The sequence below is a fragment of the Lissotriton helveticus genome, chromosome 2_1, assembly GCF_964261635.1.
Source record: "Lissotriton helveticus chromosome 2_1, aLisHel1.1, whole genome shotgun sequence".
Taxonomy (NCBI): Eukaryota; Metazoa; Chordata; class Amphibia; order Caudata; family Salamandridae; genus Lissotriton; species Lissotriton helveticus.
This window is the reverse complement of record NC_136059.1, coordinates 1,569,506,684-1,569,530,709: the sequence shown is the minus strand read 5'-3', so window position 1 is coordinate 1,569,530,709 and position 24,026 is coordinate 1,569,506,684. Positions and strand designations below refer to the sequence as shown.

The 24,026-nt window shown below is 43.2% G+C and overlaps 1 protein-coding gene across 1 annotated transcript in view; it reads left to right on the top strand.

The window, feature by feature from the left end:
- Positions 1 to 24,026, top strand: part of TRIM14 (tripartite motif containing 14) — a 267,981-nt gene that overhangs the window by 205,279 nt on the left and 38,676 nt on the right. The gene's annotated exons all lie outside the window — the stretch shown is intronic.

Sequence of the window (24,026 nt, the reverse complement as noted above, 5' to 3'; positions counted from 1 at the left end):
CGAATCCTTATTTTTCGCTAATAAGGAATCGCGAATGGCATTTTTGATGCATTTGCCAGAATATGTCAAAAATGAAACGGTGTTTTTCCAGGTTACGAGGTCAGCTTTTTGCATTTTTTTTTACATTTGAAGCAGCTACTGGGGAGAGGAAAGCTGAAACCCTCATTTATTTTTATTCTCCATGACGGGGCACATTTTCTATGCAACCAGTAAGGATTAAGACATGAAATTTGAGCCTACTTGAACGCCCCCAAAATGCTAACTTCCCTAATAGACATTTCTTGCTACCTTCACTGGTAAAGCTGAAATGAAGAAGTCTTCAAATGACAAAGGAGTGTGTCATGGGGAATCTCCAAAATCATTTTATTCTGCTTCCGCTGCAACAGTGGAGTCTCTGATCATTCAACAGATAGTCTGCTTCAGCTTACAAACTACTCAGTTTACATTTGTGATCACATAGGAAATAGTGAAAAAATATGATCTCAACAAAAAGTTATCATAAAACAAAAAGATCTTTGAGAAATGCAGCTGTAGCAGGAAGGTTACAGACAGCTTGCCATTTATCCTTAGCAATAGTTGATTGGTGTCCTCCCTTTCTCACAATGTCTAGTTGCACTTTGAACAAACCATTATTCACTGACCTTGACAGCACAATTGGGAGTTTGTAGTATTTATAACTAATCATATGAGAACAGCTCTGCATCGTCAACTTCCTTACCGGCTCCCAGGCACTGGTGGAGGTTTACAAAACTAAATGAGAGATAAATGCTTTCCTTTCGTGATCTTTGAACATGAAGGAAAACATTCTGCAGTTGAAGCTTTTCCTTAGGCACACAATTCAACTACATTGCCATGGACCCAGCTGCGCTCAACTAAACTAGATAAACATGTTTATCCCGAGAATAAGTTCATGTAAAGGATACAGAAGAGACAAAAAAGCAAAATTAAAAAGGATGAATCTCTCTCATCACCATTGTATCCAAGGGACTCTTTCTCTCCTAATCCTAATAATCATGTCTATACATCGCTACAATGTCAACACTTAGGACATTGTCATTCAATATGGTTAAAGTTATCATCCTCCAACACAGCTCTTTCACATTCCGAAGGGAAAATGAAAACATCAGTTTGAATTTCTTAAGGAAATAACTTGTCTCATATAGAAATGAAAATACCGGAGTTTATTCCTGTAATTGAAGGATACCCACTTGGTCAGTTGGCCGTAATATACCCAGTCTGCTTCAGATAAGGCACATGAATGTCAATAGATGTGGATTTGCAAGGCAACCCAATGAACCAAGGGTACAAAAGTAAAGGTGAGCAAAGCAATTCTAGCAAGAAGGTACAACGAATCACTGACAGAATATCGAGGAGCAAAATATCGACCTGCAAAAATATCGGTGACAAAATATCGACCACCAGAATATCGAATTTCTATCTACAAACAGGTAAGTACAAAAATATTGAATCCAAAATATTGTTGTAAATGATATAGTTTGTTAAAAAATCACATTTTTTAAATGTCTTAAAAGTAACATAAAATGTATGAAATATTAAATATAATTAAGTAAAATATACTTAAAAATACTTAAATAACCTTAAAATTAAAAAATAATTAATGTAAGTAAAAAAATAAATAAACATGCATTTTTATTTTTTAATACATATATATTAACTTAATAATATTAATATAATATTCAATATTTTTAGAGTAGGATAGAGAGAGGGTAACATTTACTATTCCCACTCCAGTGAGTGCAACAGTAGGGAAAGCGTTGGATAGCGGGAGGGTAAATTTACTATTCTCACTCCAGTGGGTGTAACAGTAGGGAAAGCGTTAGATAGCGGGTAGATAAAAATTACTAAATAAACATGCATTTTAATTTTTTAATACATATATATTAACTTAATAATATTATTATAATATTCAATATTTTTAGAGTAGGATAGAGAGAGGGTAACATTTACTATTTCCACTCCAGTGAGTGAAACAGTAGGGAAAGCGTTGGATAGCGGGAGGGTAAAAAATTATATTCCCACTCCAGTGAGTGCAACAGTAGGGAAAGCGTTGGATAGCAGGAGGGTAAAAATTACTATTCCCACTCAAGACAGAGCAACAGTAGGGAAAGCGTTGGATAGCGGGTAGATAAAAATTACTATTCCCACTCCAGAGAGTGAAACAGTAGGGAAAGTGTTGGATAGCGGGAGGGTAAAAAATCCTGTTCCCACTCCAATGAGTGCAACAGTAGGGAAAGCGTTGGATAGCGTAGGGGGGAAAATTACTAATGCCACTCCAGTGAGTGCAACAGTAGGGAAAGCGTTGGATAGCTAGGGGTAAAAATGAGTATTCCCACCCCAGAGAGTGCAACAGTAGGGAAAGAGTTGGATAGCGTAGGGGTAAAAATTACTATTCCCACTCCAGTGAGTGCAACATTAGGGAAATTAATGATTTAATAATTAAATAAAAATACATTAATTACCAATACCAATAAAATATTAATTACAATTAATTACCAATTACAAAGTATTGAATAATGAATTCTTATAAATACCAATAAATATGATTTATTGGAAATTAATTACCTATTAATAATTAAACAACAAATTAATTTTCAGTACCAAAAATTAATAAGTAACAAAAACAGCAATTAATAATTAACAGTAATTTAATTATCAATACACAAAAATAATTTCACTAATTACTTATCTACAATTAAATGACTTCCAACCCTATTCCCCTATAAACCCACAACCCACTCCGAATAATAAATGAATACAATTAATATAATTCTCAATTAATAAAAATGAATTACCAATTATTCATTAATTAATAGTCAATTAATTATCAATACCAATAAATAAAATAAATAATTACTTAATAACAATTAAATTACTTCCCACCCTATTCCCCTATAAACCCACAACCCGCTACAGAACTAAAACGCAAAATTAAATAAAAAATAATTAATAATTCCTAAAAATTAATATTTAATTTACTATAATTAAATTACTTCCCACACTATTACCCTATAAACCCACAACCCACTACGAAATTAAATTACGCCAAAATTAAATAACATAAAATTCATTACTTTAAGAAAATTCAAACATGCATTACAAAAATAATACATACTTTTAACACATATACTAACACTTAAAACACTATAAACAAATTCGATATTTTTAACAACTATATTAAGACTGTCGATATTACTAACTTTGATATTATGAAATTCGATATTTCATACCTGAATTTCGATATTCTGCACCACTATATTTTTTCAATTCGATATTCTGGCCATTCTATTTAAAAAAACTCGATATTTTGTCTAGTTGATAATTTGTTTTTCAATATTGTGACTGTTCACCAGGAAAACACACAAGATGATGGACGGAATGTTGCACAATGGCTGAACATTCACCCCCAGTCACAGATCTGGGTTTAATCCATCGTTATTTTGCTCACCAACCCACCCCGAGTGGGACGGGTATGCTCAGACGTGAGTATCGTGCTCTCCATACCATTGGAATTAAGCTATCCTGGCTGATGACGGCTGATAGCCGGAAACCGGTCCTAGGATGCTTGATTCCGGTCCAGGGAAGACATGACTTGGCAGTTCGGCCAGGACTGAGCAAAATAACGATGGATTAAACCCAGATCTGTGACTGGGGGTGAATGTTTTGCCATTGTGCAACATTCTGTCCATCAATTGTTGTTTTTGCAATTGTTCACCAGATACAACATGTCCTCCCAGCTCCCTCCAGTCAATTGAGCAACCTCTCCACAACCACTGAGGGCCATAAGCAGCTGCAATATGAGGAGCTCGAACAGAACAAGCTGTGTTGTGAGCATAGTTGATACGCCATCAATAAGTAATAACTCAATGGAGAATTCACCAGAAGCCACAAACTTTAATTGACCCCCAGTGGTGGAGAGCACCCAAAGACCCCTCTCACAACAACATAAGAAAAGACTGCGAAAATCCTTGAAAAACAGCAAAAGAAACAAAAGAAAAACCTACAAAATGGAAAACCCGGTCAACCACAAAGCCTAAACATCATAATGAATTGGTGGGGGCAGGGCAACGACAGCAGAGCAGAGGAAGTCGACATCTATTAGAGGTTCCACCCAAAGAGCACTAATGAAGCACACTAAACCGACCTCACATGAAGATCAAGGCACAAACACCTCAGGAAGCACCCTTGCACTAGCAAGTATCAGATTGACTCTGCACACAAAGGCACAAAAAAGGAGAACCACAACCAATCCACGCATAATATTTTGCCAAAGTCCTTCTAACAGGATGTGACTACCAACAACCACTGTAGTGCCCGACGCAACCGAGTCCCTCTCAAGCCGTAATTCATAAAGAGCAGCATGAGAAAACCTGGGCAAATGATCCACAATCAATAATATTTAGAGTGGCAGAACCGGAACCCCAAATCGCTCCCAATAAGCAAGGGAGCAGTCTGGCTAGGATAGTGGAGACCCAACAGGAATCCAGACCCCACCACTCATGCCTCAATGTTAATGAAGAAAAAGACGAATATCCACCTGCACCATGTTCCAATGTTGACAAAGAAAAAGACGAATATCCACCTGCACCAACATCAGCAGTATTGATTTTTACCCTAGAATTCAAGTTGAGAGGGCCCTGGGATTCTTAAACAGGTCAAACATCCTACATCTCCCAAACAACATGTTCGAGGCATGTGGGCTGCTGAATTCATATCTGTGCATAGATCGCCGCATAGTGTTGGGTCCGGATGATTGCACATTGTTGTCCTGGAAGAGTCTTCGAAGTATCACGAGATAGGTGGCTCCTCCCCTGGACTACAGTGCGCATGGGCATCCTCTCCATCCTTAGATTGTTTTTTTCCGCCATTGGGTTCGGATGTGATTTCCAACTTAGAGTTTGGAATCGATAAAAACCTTTTCGAAAAGGCCAAAAGGCCTTCGTGGTAGTCGGTATTGTTATCCGATCGGTAACGACTACTTTCTTCAGTTGTTTTATACTTGAATCGTCGAATTGGGCCGCGGGCCTTCTCGACACCAAGGGCCAATCGTCAATGGAACGAAGTCCATTCAAAAGATGCCCCAATTGTAAGTCAAAATTCCCACACATAGATAAACACCCTGTGTGTAACAAGTGTTTATCTCCTGAACACAATGAAGCCGACTGCTTAGCTTGTGCGCAGTTCCGTTCAAAGAAAACACTTCGGGTTCGACGAGCAGCGAGGCAGACGATGCAGAAGCCAGCACCTGATCCAGAGAACATCTTTGAAGACGACGAAGAGGTCGTCGAAGCTGAGGACTCAGACCAGCAGTCGGAGCAGGGGTCGGAACATGACTCCAACTAATACGTCGACGAAGAAGACGACATCGTCGAGGTAGGGGACGACGATCCAGGCATCAGAGCCGTCGAGGACGACTCCGGCGGGGACACGGGGCAAACCGTGAGTACGGAGCCCAGTACATTCACTGATACGCTTCCAAAGGCTCAGGTCGAGGCATCGCGGGAAGGCCTTAGCCAAGATCTAAACATCAATTCTATAGCCCCGCAATCCAGCCCGGCTAAGAACATACGGCAAGAGCCATCGGTGTAACATTACCATTCCCTGGTAATATCGAAACCGAAAGTTACAGAAGCAAAAACGAAACCGAAACTGATAGAGTTCCCACTCTTCGGACCGAAAGGTGCTGTTCCATGGACGCCGACCAAACACAAAATGGCAGTCGAAATAGCTGGGTCGCATATCAGGGCTGTCGAGCCAAGAGCCGGTACGCCCAAGGACATGCCTAAACTAAAAGCCGCCGAACCAACGAGATCGATGTCGACGCCAGGCAACACAAACAAAGGACTCCAGCGGAAGACGGTTGTCGAACCGAGACAAGAAGGTGCCAAGCCAAAGAATGAATGAATGAATGAATGAATGAATGAATGAATGAATGAAAATATTTGTAAAGCGCGCGATGGCCAAAACGGCTTCCTGGCGCTGGGAGCTCTAGAGAACCGGACAGACAGGGCCAGGAGGATTAGCGGGGGTAGGCCAGGGCAAACAGAAAAGTTTTTAGCGCTTTACGGAAGTGTGAAAAGATAGGGATCGAGCGCATAGAAAGAGGAAGAGAGTTCCAGAACCGGGGGGCAAGAACAGAGAAACGGGTTCCACCAGTGCGAGATTTGTGAAAACGGGGAACAGTGAGGAGGGCAGAAGATGATGAACGGAGAGTGCGGGCAGGGGTGTGACGGGAAATCAGAGAGTTGATGAAAGCAGGTGCAGAATGATCAAGGGCCCGATAAACAAGGCACCCTAATTTGAACAAAGATCTCTGAAAAATGGGCAACCAATGAAGGGATTTAAGGACGGGAGTGATGTGATGGGTTTTGGGCAGATGAAAGATGAGACGGGCAGCCTGATTTTGGATAGCTTGTGCAGACAGGGACACTCGAGCCGAAGGCAAGAATCAAGCCCAAGGGAGCGATCGAGTCGAGGCAAAACATCGCTCCAAAGCAACAGGCTCCAAAGAAAACACAAGTCCACAAAGTGGTTATCGAACAAACAAAGACTGTCGGGTCGATAACACACCCGGCACCGACAAAGTCATACAGCCTAAACAGACTGTTGAAGCACAAAAGACCCTCGGACCGATAAAATTCGGACTTCCGATGCACATACGCCAAAAAACGGTCGAACCGACAACGGAAATCGAACCGACACACACAAGAAAGGCGATAACAGGGAAAAGGGCTCAGGCGCATGAAGAGCAAGAGCCCTCCACAGAGGAGCAGACCAAACTGTATGTGGACCCCGATACTGGCAAACTTGCCGTACTGAAAAGGAAAATCAGACCAGACACTTCTGCTGAAACCTACCGCATTCCACTCAAAAAGAAAAGAGACTCTGCTACATCTCCAACTCTCTTTGAGCCCATCGGCACACATGTGCAAGAAACTTATACGTATTCTCCCACACGCACAGAGGAGGATGCGGAATATGAGGATAATGAACTGTATAATTATCCAGTGGACGATGACCAGGACAACCAAACTGACCTGTGGTTTGGTCATGTAGATCCTGTAGACTCACAGACCATGCAAGATACTGCTGCATACTCTGTAAAAACTTCGCCTACAGAGGACACAGCTGCTTTCAATGCATTAATCGAAAGAGCAGCATACAACCACCACGTGGAAATGCATGCAGACCCCATTGAGGAGGACTTCCTCTTCGACACTTTCAACACTTCTGAAAGATCGGTGAAAACATTGCCAATGCTAAAAGGGGTGCTTAAACACGCAGGAGACATATTTAAGGAACCAACCAGGGCAAGAGTCATTAACCCAAGGATAGAAAAAAAATAAAGGCCAGCACCAGTGGACCCTACATACATTAGGGGACAGCTGCCATTGGACTCTTTGGTGGTATCCAATGCACGTAAACGTGCTAATTCTCAAACTACAGGCGAGGCTCAACCTCCAGACAAGGAGTCTAAAGTTTTTGAGGCTTCAGGCAAAAGGGTAGCTGCTCAAGCTGCTAACATATGGAGAATCTCAGACACACAAGCCCTGTTAGCCAGGTATGACAGGGCACACTACGACACACTTGAGCACCTACTCCAGCACCTACCTGACCTTTATAAGCAACAGACAGAGTTCCTAATACAGGAGGGAAAGTTAATATCTAACGCCTCCATCAAGTGTGCGTTAGACGCAGCTGACACAGCAGCCAGGGCTATCAATACCAGTGTCATGCTCAGAAGACACGCGTGGCTCCGCATCTCTGGGTTAAAAAATGAGGTTCAGACCACTTTACTTAATCAGCCAGTAAACCCTGATTATTTGTTTGGCCCTAATGTGGACACAATATTAGACAAAATGAAGAAGGATATCGAGACAGCCAAGTCTATGGGAGCCTTGCAGTCACAACAATACAGAGGCGGCTCCTTTCGTCGCTCCGGCAATAGAGGAGCTGCAAGAGGAGGGTCAGCGCAGCAAACCTCATACAACAAAGGGAACACACAAACCACCTACAACAAAAACAGTAGAGGTGGATACCGTGGCAATAACAGCAAAGGTAGAGGACGAGGGAATAACAACACCAGATCCTCTACCAATACCAAGCAGTGACTTCTTGTCACTGCCCCCAGACCATATAACACCGGTCGGGGGAAGATTACAGCAGTTCCTGCAAGTCTGGGAAAACATAACTACAGACAGGTGGGTGAGGCAAATTATCCAGCGTGGCTATTGCCTAGAATTAATCTCCACACCGCTCAACATACCCCCAAAACACCGTCCTATGTCCGCAGAACACCTACACTTATTGCAGCAAGAAGTCATCAGCATGCTACAAAAAGGGGCCATAGAACTAGTACCCTTAGAACACCAGGGTACAGGGGTATACTCACTGTACTTCCTAATCCCCAAAAAGGACGGGTCTCTCAGGCCAATCTTGGACCTCAGACCCTTAAACCAATACATTTTATCAGAGCATTTCCACATGCTCACTCTACAGCAGGTATTACCACTGTTGCGTCAAGGAGACTTCCTCGCAACACTAGACCTCAAGGATGCATATTTCCATATACCGGTACACCCAGCACACAGAAAATATCTCAGGTTCACCATACAAAATCAGCACTATCAATTCAAAGTCCTTCCTTTCGGGGTGACAACAGCCCCCAGAGTGTTTACCAAGTGCCTAGCGACAGTAGCTGCACATCTCCGAAGACAGCATATTCATGTCTATCCATATCTGGACGACTGGCTAATACAAGCACAGTCAGCCCAGCAATGTGCCAGCCACATGTCCCGCACTATTCACCTCCTGCACAGTTTAGGTTTCTCGCTGAACTACCCAAAGTCCCATCTTCAGCCTGCCCACGTACAACAATACCTGGGAGCAACGATAGACACTCTGGCAGGGAAAGCACAGCCGAATTCTGTCAGAATAAACAGCATTCGGACGCTAATCCAAAGGTTCAAGCCCCAACACTCGCTCCCAGCCCGAGTGTTTATGCAACTAATAGGTATGATGGCCTCATGCATTTTCATAGTCCCTCACGCAAGACTACACATGCGTCCGCTGCAGGAGTGCCTAGCACGTCAGTGGAACCAGGCTCAAGGACAATTAGACAACCTAGTGTTGGTGACCAGTCGTGCATACAACTCTCTGCATTGGTGGAACACACAAAACCTTTGCAAAGGACGACTGTTCCAAGAGCCTGTGCCACAAATAGTCTTAACAACGGACGCATCCCTAGTAGGGTGGGGAGCCCATGTCCTCTACCACACACTACAGGGCTTATGGACCACGCAACAGAAAAAAATGCACATCAACCTACTGGAGCTGATGGCAATTTTTATGGCAATGAAAGCTTTCAAAGTACATCTGTGCAACAAGACCGTGTTGATCCGGACCGACAACATGACTGCGATGTACTACATACAGAAGCAGGGAGGAACACACTCTCCACAGCTGTCACATCTAGCTCAAAACATGTGGAAGTGGGCCATTCAAAGAAACATTTTTCTCATGGCCGAACACCTCCCAGGCAAGGACAATCAGATAGCGGATCTGCTCAGCAGACACAGCCAACAGATACACGAGTGGGAGATTCATCCCACAGTGCTTCAACCATACTTCCAACAGTGGGGACAACCAGAGATAGACCTGTTCGCCTCAAAAGAAAACGCAAAATGCCGGTTCTTCGCCGCAAGGTTCCCACACCCGCAGTTTCAGGGCAATGCGATATGGATGAACTGGTCAGGCAAATTTGCCTACGCTTTCCCACCAGCACCGTTGATACCGCTAGTGGCACGCAAACTACGCCAACACTCCAAGACGCTAATCCTAGTTGCTCCAACATGGGCGAGGCAACCGTGGTACACCACGTTCCTAGAACTTTCCGTGGTGCCTCCTCAAAGACTAAAACTAACGTTCAGTCTCTTAACCCAGAGCCATGGAGACATTCAGCACCCAGATCCACAGCAGCTGAACCTTGCAATCTGGCTCCTGAAGTCATAGAGTTTGGCTACCTAAACTTACCTCCTGACTGCATGCACATTATCAAAGAAGCAAGAAGACCTACCACAAGAGCATGCTATGTGGCAAAGTGGAAACGTTTTGTCATTTACTGTAACAACAATGACATAAACTCACTAGACGCATCAACTCAAAATATCATATGCTATCTTTTGCACCTACATTGCTGCAATCTAGCCTATACGTCCATAAGGATACACTTAGCTGCCATAGCAGCTTACCTTCAGAACAGGCAACACCTTTCCCTATTCAGAGTGCCTGCAATTAAAGCATTCATGGAGGGACTCAAACGAGTAATCCCCCCAAGACACCCACCTTCACCGGTCTGGAACCTAAACATCGTTTTAACCAGACTAATGGGACCAGCTTTTGAGCCTCTACACTCATGTGAAATGCAATTCTTAACATGGAAGGTGGCGTTCCGCGTAGCAATTACTTCGCTTAGAAGAGTTAGCGAGCTGCAAGCCCTAACTATTCAAGAGCCATTCTTCCAAATCCACGCTAACAGGGTCGTGCTTAGGACAGACCCTAAATTCATGCTAAAAGTGGTGTCCCATTTCCACACCAATCAAACGATAGAACTGCCAGTGTTCTTCCCAAATCCAAAGTCAGTACCTGAAAGGGCCCTGCACACACTAGATGTTAAAAGGGCTCTCCTATATTACATAGACAGAACAAAAGATTTCAGTAAAACAAAACAGTTGTTTGTTGCTTTTTCACCACAACACAAAGGCAACCCCATTTCCAAATCTGGGTTAGCAAGATGGATTGTTAAGTGCATTCAAATATGTTATCTTAAGGCAAAACGCACTTTAACAGTTCCCCCAAGAGCGCATTCAACACGCAAAATGGGGGCATCCATGGCTTTCCTGGGAAATATTCCTCTAGAGGAAATATGTAAGGCAGCCACATGGTCCACCATACATACTTTCACAAAACACTATTGTGTAGATGTGCATTCCAAACAGCAAGCTGCTGTAGGACAGGCTGTTCTAAAAACTCTGTTTCAGACTGCTGCAGCTGGCACAGGTAGCCACCGCTAAGGGAGAAACTGCTATACATTCTATGCACAGATATGAATTCAGCAGCCCACATGCCTCAAACGGAATATGCTACTTACCAGTATGCATCTGTTCTTGGCATGTAGGGCTGCTGACATTCATATCGCCCACCCTCCTCCCCGGTGCCTGTCGCAGCTGTAGCATTCATTCTAACTCTCACTTTCTTGCATGGACATCTCTTACTGTACAACACTCCACCTCTGCCACAACGGCAAAAAACAATCTAAGGATGGAGAGGATGCCCATGCGCACTGTAGTCCAGGGGAGGAGCCACCTATCTCGTGATACTTCGAAGACTCTTCCAGGACAACAATGTGCAATCATCCGGACCCAACACTAGGCGGCGATCTATGCACAGATATGAATGTCAGCAGCCCTACATGCCAAGAACAGATGCATACTGGTAAGTAGCATATTCCTCCATCGCTTTCATACCTCACATCAGAGCACCTTAAATTAGTTAAATCTAAAACCGACTCGTGGAGCACCTGTAGAGAATCCACATTAACAGAGTAGATTAACATTGCAGACACTAAAAATATCATAGCAGAAAGTAAGCAGATCTAGGGGTGGGGCATTCTTATCAATGAGCCAGTGACAGGAAAATACCCACACATTTTATCAAAGAGGCAAAACTTTCCCATGAAGCAAAAGACAGCAGGATGTATACTGAGAGTAACTAAGCAAAAATGACCCAAATATGGGGAGAAAAAGATCACAGTACACCAGACAAGCAATAGAGCTTTCAAAATACACACTAATACTCCCCATAATGAACAATCTAATTGCGGTTGGCTACTGGCTGCCCTTACACCCAAGGGCCGCCGAATCCCTAGCAGCTGGGGGAAATCGAAAAGGTGATTAGAACCACCATTAAAAAAATAAGCTGGAACCTGGGAGGATTAAATACTCTGAAGGACAATAAAAGCACTTGTGAAATAGGTGAACACAGGGGACATCCTATGGGTACAAGAAACGTGGTCAACTGCACCCACCTCTATTCCGGGGTACCACGCAATCTACACAGCAGCTCAGGAAAATAACTTGTTCAAGAGACCTATTGGTGACCTCCTTATCTTCATGAAACTTGACTTGCAGCTAACAGTAGAGGAACTGTAAAATCTCTTCTATGACGTACAGGCCGTGGAACTGAAAGGCCTGATAATGGATGGAAAAACCATTTCCATCTTGGTGGTAAATCTGTATATCATTCCACGCAGGGACAATGCGGCTGGTCACCCATTAGGGCAAAGGAGCATCGCCCCCTGCTGTCAGTGCTACAAAAGGTGAAAAATAAAAAGTTAATAAAATTAATTTGTTACCATTTAATTTTTCCTTTCCCCAGCCGAGCCATGTTTGGGGGTGGGGCTACTTCTGCTGCCTGGCAGCAGGGGAGTGGTGCACCAGTTTGCATTGCACATGTCAGTTTGGTCGGCTGTTTTGTGACTGTCAGCCTGACATGCACAGTGTAAACCTCTCCACCCAGCTGTCTAAGACAGCTAGGTGGAGAGCAGGCACAGATCCCCAGTGCCTGCTGGAACGTTGAGGGAGTCCGCTTCAGCCAATCCTGGTGCTGCTCTCATACAGCTAACATTAGCAGCAGCATAAAAGCAGCATTCGGATTGGTGTGGAAAACTGCTGCAGCCTGCAGTTCAGCGCCGAGGGACTGAAGAAGGAGGACCAGATGCGAGCCAGTGCATATAAGTGGGTGAGTACATTTGTATCTGTATTCATTATTGTTAACCCACTGATGCACTTGTGCTGCCTTCAGCCTCAACGCCAGAGTTCTCAGTTGTGGTTCATTATAAAATCTGTTTATAATTAGCCATGACTGACAGCTTTGGTGCTGACCAGGCATTGCTGGTCAGTGGTGTCCCCACCAACTAATTAGGGGGCCAGCCAACCCTGGCAGGGACGTGAAAAATAAGATCACGATGAACATCACTGACCAGATAAAAACTCTCCTCTGCGAACACCCAGTTCATGAGCGCATAGTGGCTGGAAATTTAACTCACAAATATGTGGCAACTGGAGGAGATCACAAGAAAGCATCTCGTAATTCACTTGCATCAGAGAATTTGATATGTGCTCGGCCAACCATAAGGGCACCCTAGAGGACAAATCAGAACCCATATTTGGAAATATTTAAACACTGGACTATATTTTTGTGAGCAAACGTTTGCTGGGGCATTCCAAGTTCAAACTAAAACTGAAGCGACCACCATCCAATATCAATCTTGGTTAACAAGAGTTCGAAGAGTCACAGGGGCTGCAACCTGGCTGGCCTACCACATCCAACCAAAGTCGGCCCACTTCTTATAAAAATTAACTGGGGCCCAATTACTAAAACCTTATACTTAAGATGGAAATCAACATTCACTCCACCCGCCCTGGGTGACAAAACGACTCTAGTAGAGAAGCAATGGGGGCAACAGTAAAAGAGCTACAGGTAGCCCTAACATCCAATAAGGCCAAAACCAAACCTCGTGCACTTATGAGTTGAAGGCCGTCCCCATACCCAGCAAACAAAGAGTTTAAGGAGAGAAAAAAGATGAGTCGTCTTGCAGAATTAAAATACAGAAGGGAGAAACACAAAAAGATAGTCTGGGCTCTAAATCAAAAATACATAGAGGAGGAGTGGAAACACATATTCTCTCAGTTGGCACCAAGCAAGTCGTGAATTCTTGGGCTTCATTAATGGTCTGGCAAGCTAATTTACGGGCAATGAGAACGCTGCCTCCACCAAAAAATGGATCAACCACATAGATACTACAAAATGAAGGGCTACAATGGAGAACTTACTTGCTGGAGCCCTAGAGGGCCTTGAGGAAAATCCAATCGTAATCACTGGAAAGGAGAAAGTAAACATTCTTAAGTCAATTCGTAAGGATGGAGCCCTGGCACCAAATGACCTACCAGGCAGCATCTTTAAGGAGGACCTGGCACTATGGGCACTGTATGTGCATAATCTTTTAATGAATGTATTCGGCGGTTTGACATCCCTGAGTCATGGAAAGGCTCCATCTTGCATCCAATTTATGAAAAAGGAGCTAATACTTCACCAGAAAACTATAGGCTAATTGCATTATTAGATGTAGTTGGAAAAGCCTTTGCAAACGTACTCTTGCATGAGCTGGAGAATTGGATCAATGATAATAACATCATCCCATGTTATCAAACAGTTTTCAGGTCAAATGCCTCAACAATGGACAATGTGATAGCCCTTTCCTATCTGGGGGCCAAGGACATTAAGAAATCTACAAGCCCGCTCTACTCCTGTTTTATTGACTACAGCGTTGCGTTCGATGGGATTGATCGGAATACACTATGGGTCAAACTTGACAATTGGGAAACCCCAAAGCAATTCCTGGCTGCCATTATAAAGCTGTTTACAGACACTTGGGTCCAGATTAAGATAACCCAAACCCATGTCACCTCAAAAATACATAAAATCAAAGGCTTGAAGCAGGGGTGTGTCATTGCCCCTACCTTGTTTAATCTATGTACAGCTGACTTAGGTTTGGAACTGCTGAAAGGGAATCTCTTTCCACCACATCTAGGCCACACAAAACTACCCATTATACAATATGCAGAGGACTTAGTGATATTGAACCATAGACACATTGGCATGAAGAGGGCATTGGGCATATTACATACCAATAACACTAACAACTCCCTGCTCGCAAACACCACAAAAACTGAAGTTTTGGTCTTTGGGCAAAGAGCCAAAATACATCAGTAGGTATGGCACTTGGGCACCTTAAACATAACCACAACTTGCAAATACAACCAACTTGGCACCTGGCTGTCGAACACTTGCAACCCCTTTCTTCATGTAAAGGCCCTTGAAGAAAAGCAGGCAAAAAATAGTTTGCCCTAACTTAACTCTATCACAAATTAGATAGCCCAACAGCAGAGAGAAACTGTATAGTAACTGGGACAAAATTGCTACCCATCATAAGCTACAGGCTTCTCGCATTCCCTGGCATTCTCACAGGGATGACCTGACTTGGCAGTTCAGGCTGGCCGGTTCCTAAGAGGAGCAAGGCCAAGACGGATGTCTGTATGGCTGGGTCCTAACTGAAATGGCGTGGTGTGCAATGAAATTATGGATTTAACCCAGATCTGTGACTGGGGGTGAGTGTTTAATTTATTCAGCATTTCGTACGTCATCTGTTCATTTTCCATTTGTCGCCCTAAGTGGGTGGGGTAAGCCCAGACGTGGGACCAGTGCTTGCTATGCCACTGGATTCAAGCTAGCATGACAGATGACGGGTGATACCCTGAAACCAGTCCCAAGATGCGTGTTTCCGGTCCAGGGAGGACCTGGTTTGACTGTTTGGGCTGGACAGTTTCCATGAGGACTAGGGTAAAGATTGATTTGCATATTGCTGGTTCCAAACTGAAATGGTGTGGTGAGCAAAATAATTATGCATTTAACCCAAATCTGTGACTGGGAGTGAATGTTTGAGTTATTTAGCATTCCGTCCATCATCTGTTCTTTTGGCAAAGAGACATTAAAACAGCAAGACACACACTGATCCGACTGGGGTTTGGGCTGGTGAACATGGACACTGAGTGTAAAATCAACTTAATCAAATACTACCATCAAGTGGCCAGAGCAGATTCTGACTTCATGAAAGGAGCCCTACGTGGGGTATTTCAGGATGAGAAGAGCGAGTTGTCACAGTATACTAGCAGTGGGATAAACACACTGAATTTGGCAACAGAATGCTTCACTGATCAAGTCATAACGTTGCAGCACTTAACGGCAAGCTCCTATCAAAGGAACAGGACATAAACAAAATTAGACACATCTTGCGCGCTGTGGGGCTTCACAAATTACTTGAAGACACTCCCTATCAACCATACCCGAGAGCGGCTATGGGAAGAAAAGCCCTAAGGAACATTTTACAGGCCAGGCTCCTGACTCTGCCCATATGGGAATACGGGGCTCACTGGAAAACAAAGCCTAAGTATGTTGCTGTCTTGTGTTGCTTCCCCAGACACATTTATTTAGGGTCACTATTTTTGCAGTAAGGCGTAAGAACATGTAAAGAGGGAATGTCGCGCATTTTCTCGTCTGATGTCCCAATGGAACTAGCACAAATTGGCACGTTCTTTGCTATAGCCAGAAAGCTACTGAAGTTTATAATAGTGCACGCCTGGGAATATCCCACCAGGCAGTATCAAGTATGAACTTTCTCGAACACAATCAATGAACTGGTGAACCATAGGTTTGGCACTCTATACACCTGTTTGACAGCTGCCCCCACTGGCTCTAATGTCCCTTTTAACCTATCTTGTTGCCTTGAAATATCGGACATGGCTCGGCTGCTTGACACTTTGCACGTTGAAATATGTTAGATTATTTCTTCTCTCAAATCATTCACACGAGTTGCACTTTAAAACTGCTAGGACATAGCTTTTGCCACTTTATTATTATCCTTTCCACAGTGGCTGTATTTTCAAATCCCTGCTCTGAAGTACCCATATTGATGCACGGCGGAACACACTTGCTCTTATTGTTTCCCATGTCACACCCTCTTTTCTGGATACCCCATGTCTATGTTATTAGTGATGTCCCCCGATTACACCCTAATGCTTTTATAATGTGATGTTTTATCTGTTGTCTGTTTGCACTTCAATGGAATTGTAAAGATTTGAATTAATATGCAATAGATTTTACTTACTTAATTACATGAACATCAATTCACCAAAATGCCTGAGGTAGCGGAAGTGACATCATATGCTATTTTACCTTTACTTTCACTCACACACACATGATTATACATACACACACAACAGCCACACATACACACTCACTGTCACATAAACACACTCTCACGCTAAGCACACACACAACATACATTTAAAAGCATTTCTTACTTACAGAGGCTGCCAGAGATGGTCATAGTCCAGCTAATTGTACTTCTTTCTTTATTACAGTAATAGTGAATAATAAAATATTATTCACTGTTGGTGTAATAGAAAATTGAGAGTTAATCAAAAAAGGTTGGAATGGACACTAGTGTCTACTGAACCATTGGTTCGAAATTGACAACCCTCATAGGCAAAACAAACCAAACTAGGTAGGGGAGGGCCTGAGGGGAGAAATATTTAAAGACTATATTGGTACCTTGTCCCCCAACTAAGTAATAAACCACAAGAGAGATACCAGGAGTCTGAACACGGGAGCCTAAATAGTACTCACTCTGTAAGACAAAACCAACAGGTTAATGTACAAGTCATCAGAAATTGACGTGTAATAGCAGGAGAAGAGAAAAGAACCAAGAAAAAGCCCCAAAGGTGCTAGAAAAAATCCCCATCAGCCCGCTCAATAGCGGAATCTCGTCATCTGGGTAGAATGGTTGACAAAAGTACTGTCCAAAGTGCCCTTCCTTAGGAACATCCCAAGGCTAGCATGACTTGGACCATTACGTTGACCCTCAACCAACAGAGATGCAGACTGAAAAGGGGTTAAGTTGCAGTGCTCAAAAAGATGTGAGAAAAGGAAAAGAACCGAAATTCATAATCCAAGTGTTCTAAAAATACCTACCTTGATGTCATGAAAAAACTTTATTGGGTCTGACCATCAAGGTGGTATGGTTAAAAGCAGAGTGAAAAAATAGCATGCAAGGAATTGCTATTCATCATAAATCTAATACGGTCGACATGTTTCAGCCTTTTCAGGCTTTCTTCAGGACCTATGATGTACTACTGCAACAAAAGAATACAATGTGTAAACAATTGTGAGAAAAAAACTTACTGAGTGAAAAACTCACAATAAGTGGTTCAATACTCCCAAAAGTAAGGAGTCAGAAGTCTTCTCCTGCATGTGAAGCAATCAAACAAAGATTGACAAACATTATTACTGTTGTCAAAAAGGAACCTCCAAGTGTAAAATACACTATAGATCCCTATGTTAATCAACTCACCCAAATTCTAGGGAGGAAAGACCTCACCTCACCTGGCACTTGCTCACAGTGAAGGAGGCCACGCACTAAAAGGAAACAGAAGAAAGTGAAAGAACATACGTTTCAATTTACAGTTTAGACTTTGAGAGTCAACAACAATGGGCAATGGTAGGGAGTCAATGAATAGTGATAACACACCCTGACAAAGATGCATCCCATAGGAAAGCAATGTATTGCAAAAATGCCACACACTCAGTCTATTTAAAGACACATGTAGGCACATGCTCTCATCAAGACCAACTCTCCACAGATCTAGGTGTGGGACTGGAGGAAAATCTCAACAGTAGTTAGAAAAAACAGTCAGACAGAATAAACCAAAGATCTCATGGTGTCCTGTATACAGGCGAGCAGAAAAGAAGAAAGGTACTAGGCTGTACCAGTTGCTGCGCCAAGTCCAACCTTTAAAAGTATTCCAAACACGCCAAAAAAGCGCGAGAGCCCCGTGTCCTCACCTCTCCGTCGTTGCCCCGCTCCAAGAATGTGAGCCGAGGGGGAGGTGAGGACATCAAGTAAACAGCAGGAAGAAATAGCGATGCTGCGGACGTGAGGGAGAACTACTCTCTCCCCTCGCGTCCAATCAGAGAATAAGCCAGCTAGACGTATTCAGTGTTCCAAGTACTGAGCCCCGACTGGCTGTTCAGTTCCAGTCAGACACGCCTCGCTATTGGCTCGTACTGGACCAATCAAATTGCCGTATATATTTTCTCTATGTGTCCTCGCACAAAACCGCATCTAATAACAACAAACGCGGTACCTACAGCCTGAAACCTAGATGTTCGGATAAAAACTGTCCCTTTATTGGCTCGTTCTGGGCCAATCAAAAAGCCATGTGTGTTACCTTCACGTCTTCATAAAGGTCCGCATTCGATTATGGGAAACGCGGTACCTGCTGCATGCAACCTAGATAGTTATCTCTCAACTACACAAGTGATGGAGTTGATTCTTTATTGCATTTATAGTATATGTCATATTAGGCGCCCATCAGCCCAGTGTAAATAAACAGACCAACTGTGTTCCGTGGCCCCCACACCAACCAGCCACATACTGATTGGGTGCCTTCGTCCGAGTAATACAGACACTGGATCGCTGTGGGCCAATCGCAAAGGGCCGTGTGTCTTGTTTACATGCAGTATACAATGCGTCGTCATTGTGTCTCTCCTTAGCGCACCATCTGATGTACATGTACAGGCGCGCGATATATGTGTTGGAATACACACCAAAAGGTATAATCAAAGTTAATTAGCAGAAAAAAATTTTTAAAACAAAATCTGCCAAGATGACTACAGGGACTCATATCCAATAGGTCATACACATTCACGTGAAACCGTCCAAGATGTAGGGTACACGGTTGGTTGCAGATACGCTCTCTAGAAATTCATTAGATGGTAAACTATATGGTCAAGAAGGTTAGAGATGTTCAAAAGAGTGGGTCCAAGACCATACTCAACATTCAATAACCAACGTGTACAGGCCAAATGAGTACAAAGAGTCATATAGCACAGTATGCGCACCCTCTTTGTTCCAAATATGGAACATAAGAAGAAAAATCATTAATCATTAGAGAGTGGCAAATACAGTGTTACAGAAAGGGCAAAATAATCTGTGTTGCAGAAGGGCAAAGTAATTGAATGAAGAAAGGCCTCAGAGTTGCAACCACGGGATATCATCATTCAGCCCCTCCGTGTCGCTCTTCAATTTATATACCCATTTTTGCTCCCTTCTCAATAGAAACTGGGAGATATCTGTTATATGGTCAGGTATATATGGTTGTTCCAAGACCAACCACTCAAGGTCATTCGCCTGGTGTCTGGCTTGTAGGAAATGGGATGTGAGTCGGGTAGCTTGTTTACTGCGTCTGATCGTACTCTTATGTTCCTGGACGCGTAATTTTATTTTCCTCGTTGTCATCCCAATATATCTTAGCCCACACGGGCACGTGATTTGGTATATGACTCTCTCGCTATTACAATTTGTATGGCGTTTGAGTATCCATGGTCGAGAGGTACCTATGTCCACTGATGTGGTCTTCTTGGTCTGTGGACAGACCGAACAGTTCCCACAAGGATAATGGCCCTGTACAGGTGGAAGATTCCACAAAGTGGATGTGGGTTCATCCAACAATCGTCGTGGTCTGGTATGGACCAGCTCGTCCTTCAGATTTGTTCCTCTTTTGAACGAGAAAAGTGGAAAGGGAATCTTATCGCCAGAACTATTCAGAATTTTCCACTTTTGTCTGACAATTTTCTGTAGTTTAGACGAAGAGGTGTTGAACGTCGTAACACAGACCCGGGGCTCTCGCGCTTTTTTGGCGTGTTTGGAATACTTTTAAAGGTTGGACTTGGCGCAGCAACTGGTACAGCCTAGTACCTTTCTTCTTTTCTGCTCGCCTGTATACAGGACACCATGAGATCTTTGGTGTATTCTGTCTGACTGTTTTTTCTAACTACTGTTGAGATTTTCCTCCAGTCCCACACCTAGATCTGTGGAGAGTTGGTCTTGATGAGAGCATGTGCCTACATGTGTCTTTAAATAGACTGAGTGTGTGGCATTTTTGCAATACATTGCTTTCCTATGGGATGCATCTTTGTCAGGGTGTGTTATCACTATTCATTGACTCCCTACCATTGCCCATTGTTGTTGACTCTCAAAGTCTAAACTGTAAATTGAAACGTATGTTCTTTCACTTTCTTCTGTTTCCTTTTAGTGCGTGGCCTCCTTCACTGTGAGCAAGTGCCAGGTGAGGTGAGGTCTTTCCTCCCTAGAATTTGGGTGAGTTGATTAACATAGGGATCTATAGTGTATTTTACACTTGGAGGTTCCTTTTTGACAACAGTAATAATGTTTGTCAATCTTTGTTTGATTGCTTCACATGCAGGAGAAGACTTCTGACTCCTTACTTTTGGGAGTATTGAACCACTTATTGTGAGTTTTTCACTCAGTAAGTTTTTTTCTCACAATTGTTTACACATTGTATTCTTTTGTTGCAGTAGTACATCATAGGTCCTGAAGAAAGCCTGAAAAGGCTGAAACATGTCGACCGTATTAGATTTATGATGAATAGCAATTCCTTGCATGCTATTTTTTCACTCTGCTTTTAACCATACCACCTTGATGGTCAGACCCAATAAAGTTTTTTCATGACATCAAGGTAGGTATTTTTAGAACACTTGGATTATGAATTTCGGTTCTTTTCCTTTTCTCACATCTTTTTGAGCACTGCAACTTAACCCCTTTTCAGTCTGCATCTCTGTTGGTTGAGGGTCAACGTAATGGTCCAAGTCATGCTAGCCTTGGGATGTTCCTAAGGAAGGGCACTTTGGACAGTACTTTTGTCAACCATTCTACCCAGATGACGAGATTCCGCTATTGAGCGGGCTGATGGGGATTTTTTCTAGCACCTTTGGGGCTTTTTCTTGGTTCTTTTCTCTTCTCCTGCTATTACACGTCAATTTCTGATGACTTGTACATTAACCTGTTGGTTTTGTCTTACAGAGTGAGTACTATTTAGGCTCCCGTGTTCAGACTCCTGGTATCTCTCTTGTAACCCTCATAGGCAACCTGATTTTACGATGCATTGAAAAGAAGCCAATAAGGTATTAGCGATTGCGCATGCATAACAGAACGCGATAATGTTTTAAAACAGTGCGCGCAATGTTTATGCACCATAATCCAATCTAAAAGCAGCGCGCCAACAAGCTCCTACTGCACTTGCCTGTACATAATGTAAATATTCTCCTTTTATCTACAAATGATCCGCATACTGCTATAAGTGTTCAAGTAGCATAATACAGTGTTGCCCTTCTATCAGCGCTTGCATGCCTTACCTGACCTATGTATGAAGCCATTGCACGCAGCACCAACTAGATGTGCAGTAGCAAAAATACGCATGTTCCCTGTAATCAATTCATATCTGTTCTCCATTTACCTTTTCCTCGCAAAAAACGTTTATGTGACTAAAAATAAAGCGCATAAATTCACTAGCAATTCTAGTTTGTGTGTGTGTGGTTCTTTGAATCACGATGCCTAATCACCATAATCACAAGACCACAATGTTTGGGATTGTATATGTTTGTGCTCCTATATTTCAGGTGGCAAAATAAGAAACGCTACAAATAGCGAAAGGAACCTACACTAATGGTGTGAGTACCGAATGTATGTTTTCTGTTTGTTTTATTGTCCTGACGAAAGCTCTATAGACCCGGCTGGGCCCAGAGAGCTGAAACATGTTGACGACGCATCCATATATACACAGATATATGGTAATCTAGTTACCCGATTACATCTATATCGACCTAGTTTTAACTAACAGTGTTATCCCCCTTTCCATTAAAATATTTTTGGGAGATACACTGCTTTTATAACCTCTACACCCTCCCCATTATTTCTGGATACTTCTACCTGGACCAGAGGTAGCCTCGGGTGAGGCAGGCATACCACACTTTTGACTACCCTATGAATATGCCATGACACCTGATGGGGCGGAAAAACAGATATACCGCATCGTAAAATCAGGTTGCCTATGAGGGTTGTCAATTTCGAACCAATGGTTCAGTAGACACTAGTGTCCATTCCAACCTTTTTTGATTAACTCTGGATCTGATCAGGGGAACTGAATGGACCGATTATCCTCTTCCCTCCTTTTTTGATTGAAGTAATAGAAAATTGACCAAAAACAAGGAGATTGGAGCTTCCCCTGTATTCCTGGCACTGATTTTGCCACCTCTCAGGCCAGGGGTCGCAAATCCAGTGACACGGGTCACAAGGGGCAAGCCAGGGGTCACAGCTGCAACTCCTGGCGACCCCTAAATGACATCCATGATAAGGCAGCGGAGGGAGAATCCGACCATTTACGCTTTCCCTGAATGTCTGTCCCAGTATGGTTATTGATCTCATCACTATACAACATTGATATAATATTTCCCCTACCAGAAATGTTCATATCTACCTCTTGTAAAGGGAATGCATTGGGTTAGGTGATGAACTTGGAAAGTACCTTGGCCATATTAAGTTTGACCCTCTACTACAAAAACACCTTTCCTTGTGTCTATATTATTTCTAAATTCTCCCCACCATTCCTTTCACACTTATATTACTGTGTGAAGAGGTACCATGGTACTTTCTTCCGGCAACCCAAACACAAAAAACAGGAGCAGCCGTTGTGAACAGTTCTTGACACTTTGTTTTTTGCTTGCTAAAATCAGGACAGAAGAGGGAGCCGCCATCTTGTAGGCACTATCCACGCTCAGCAGGGGGCCCCCACATTCCTGCTGAGCCAGCGACGGCATGCTGCATGGCTTTTTGTCCATCCATGTATTTTTTTTTTCAATCGCTTACCAACTACCAAATGTAATCTGGCTTATGTTTCCAGGTCTAACCCCCCCAGAAAAATTCAGAACTACAAAAAGCTATAAATCTGTACCCCTGGAAGGTAATAAACTTGCTGGCACAGATTTTTTCGACTTAGTGCCCTTACGATGCTGTAGGAACCAGCTCCGACCCTCGGTCGGAGCCGTTCCTACGGCATCATAATCTCCTGTTTGGATTCATTTTCGACAGACCCATTTTGATGGAGTTGGTCAGAAATTAATCCAAACAGGATTTCCGAATGGCATTCAAAGGGCTTAGAGAGCCCGTCTCCCATTCGGAAAGGGGCCTGTTATCCAGAAAGGCTGTGGGAATCCGTATTTGGGGCCCCAGCAGGGCCCCCATGGGTGCAAGGCCTCCGGATGGTGACCTAGGTGGATGTATGACGTTATAACGCATACTTTTACTCCGCAGACCATTACAACGCGACTTTTACTCCGCATACCGTTACAACGCATAGCGCCTTGGGGCGCTGGATAGTGGTAAGTATAATTTACTATTCTAACTCCAGTCCCCGTGGACCCTAGGGAAGGTGTTGGATAGTAAATTATACTTATCCCCTATCCTAGAGCGCCCC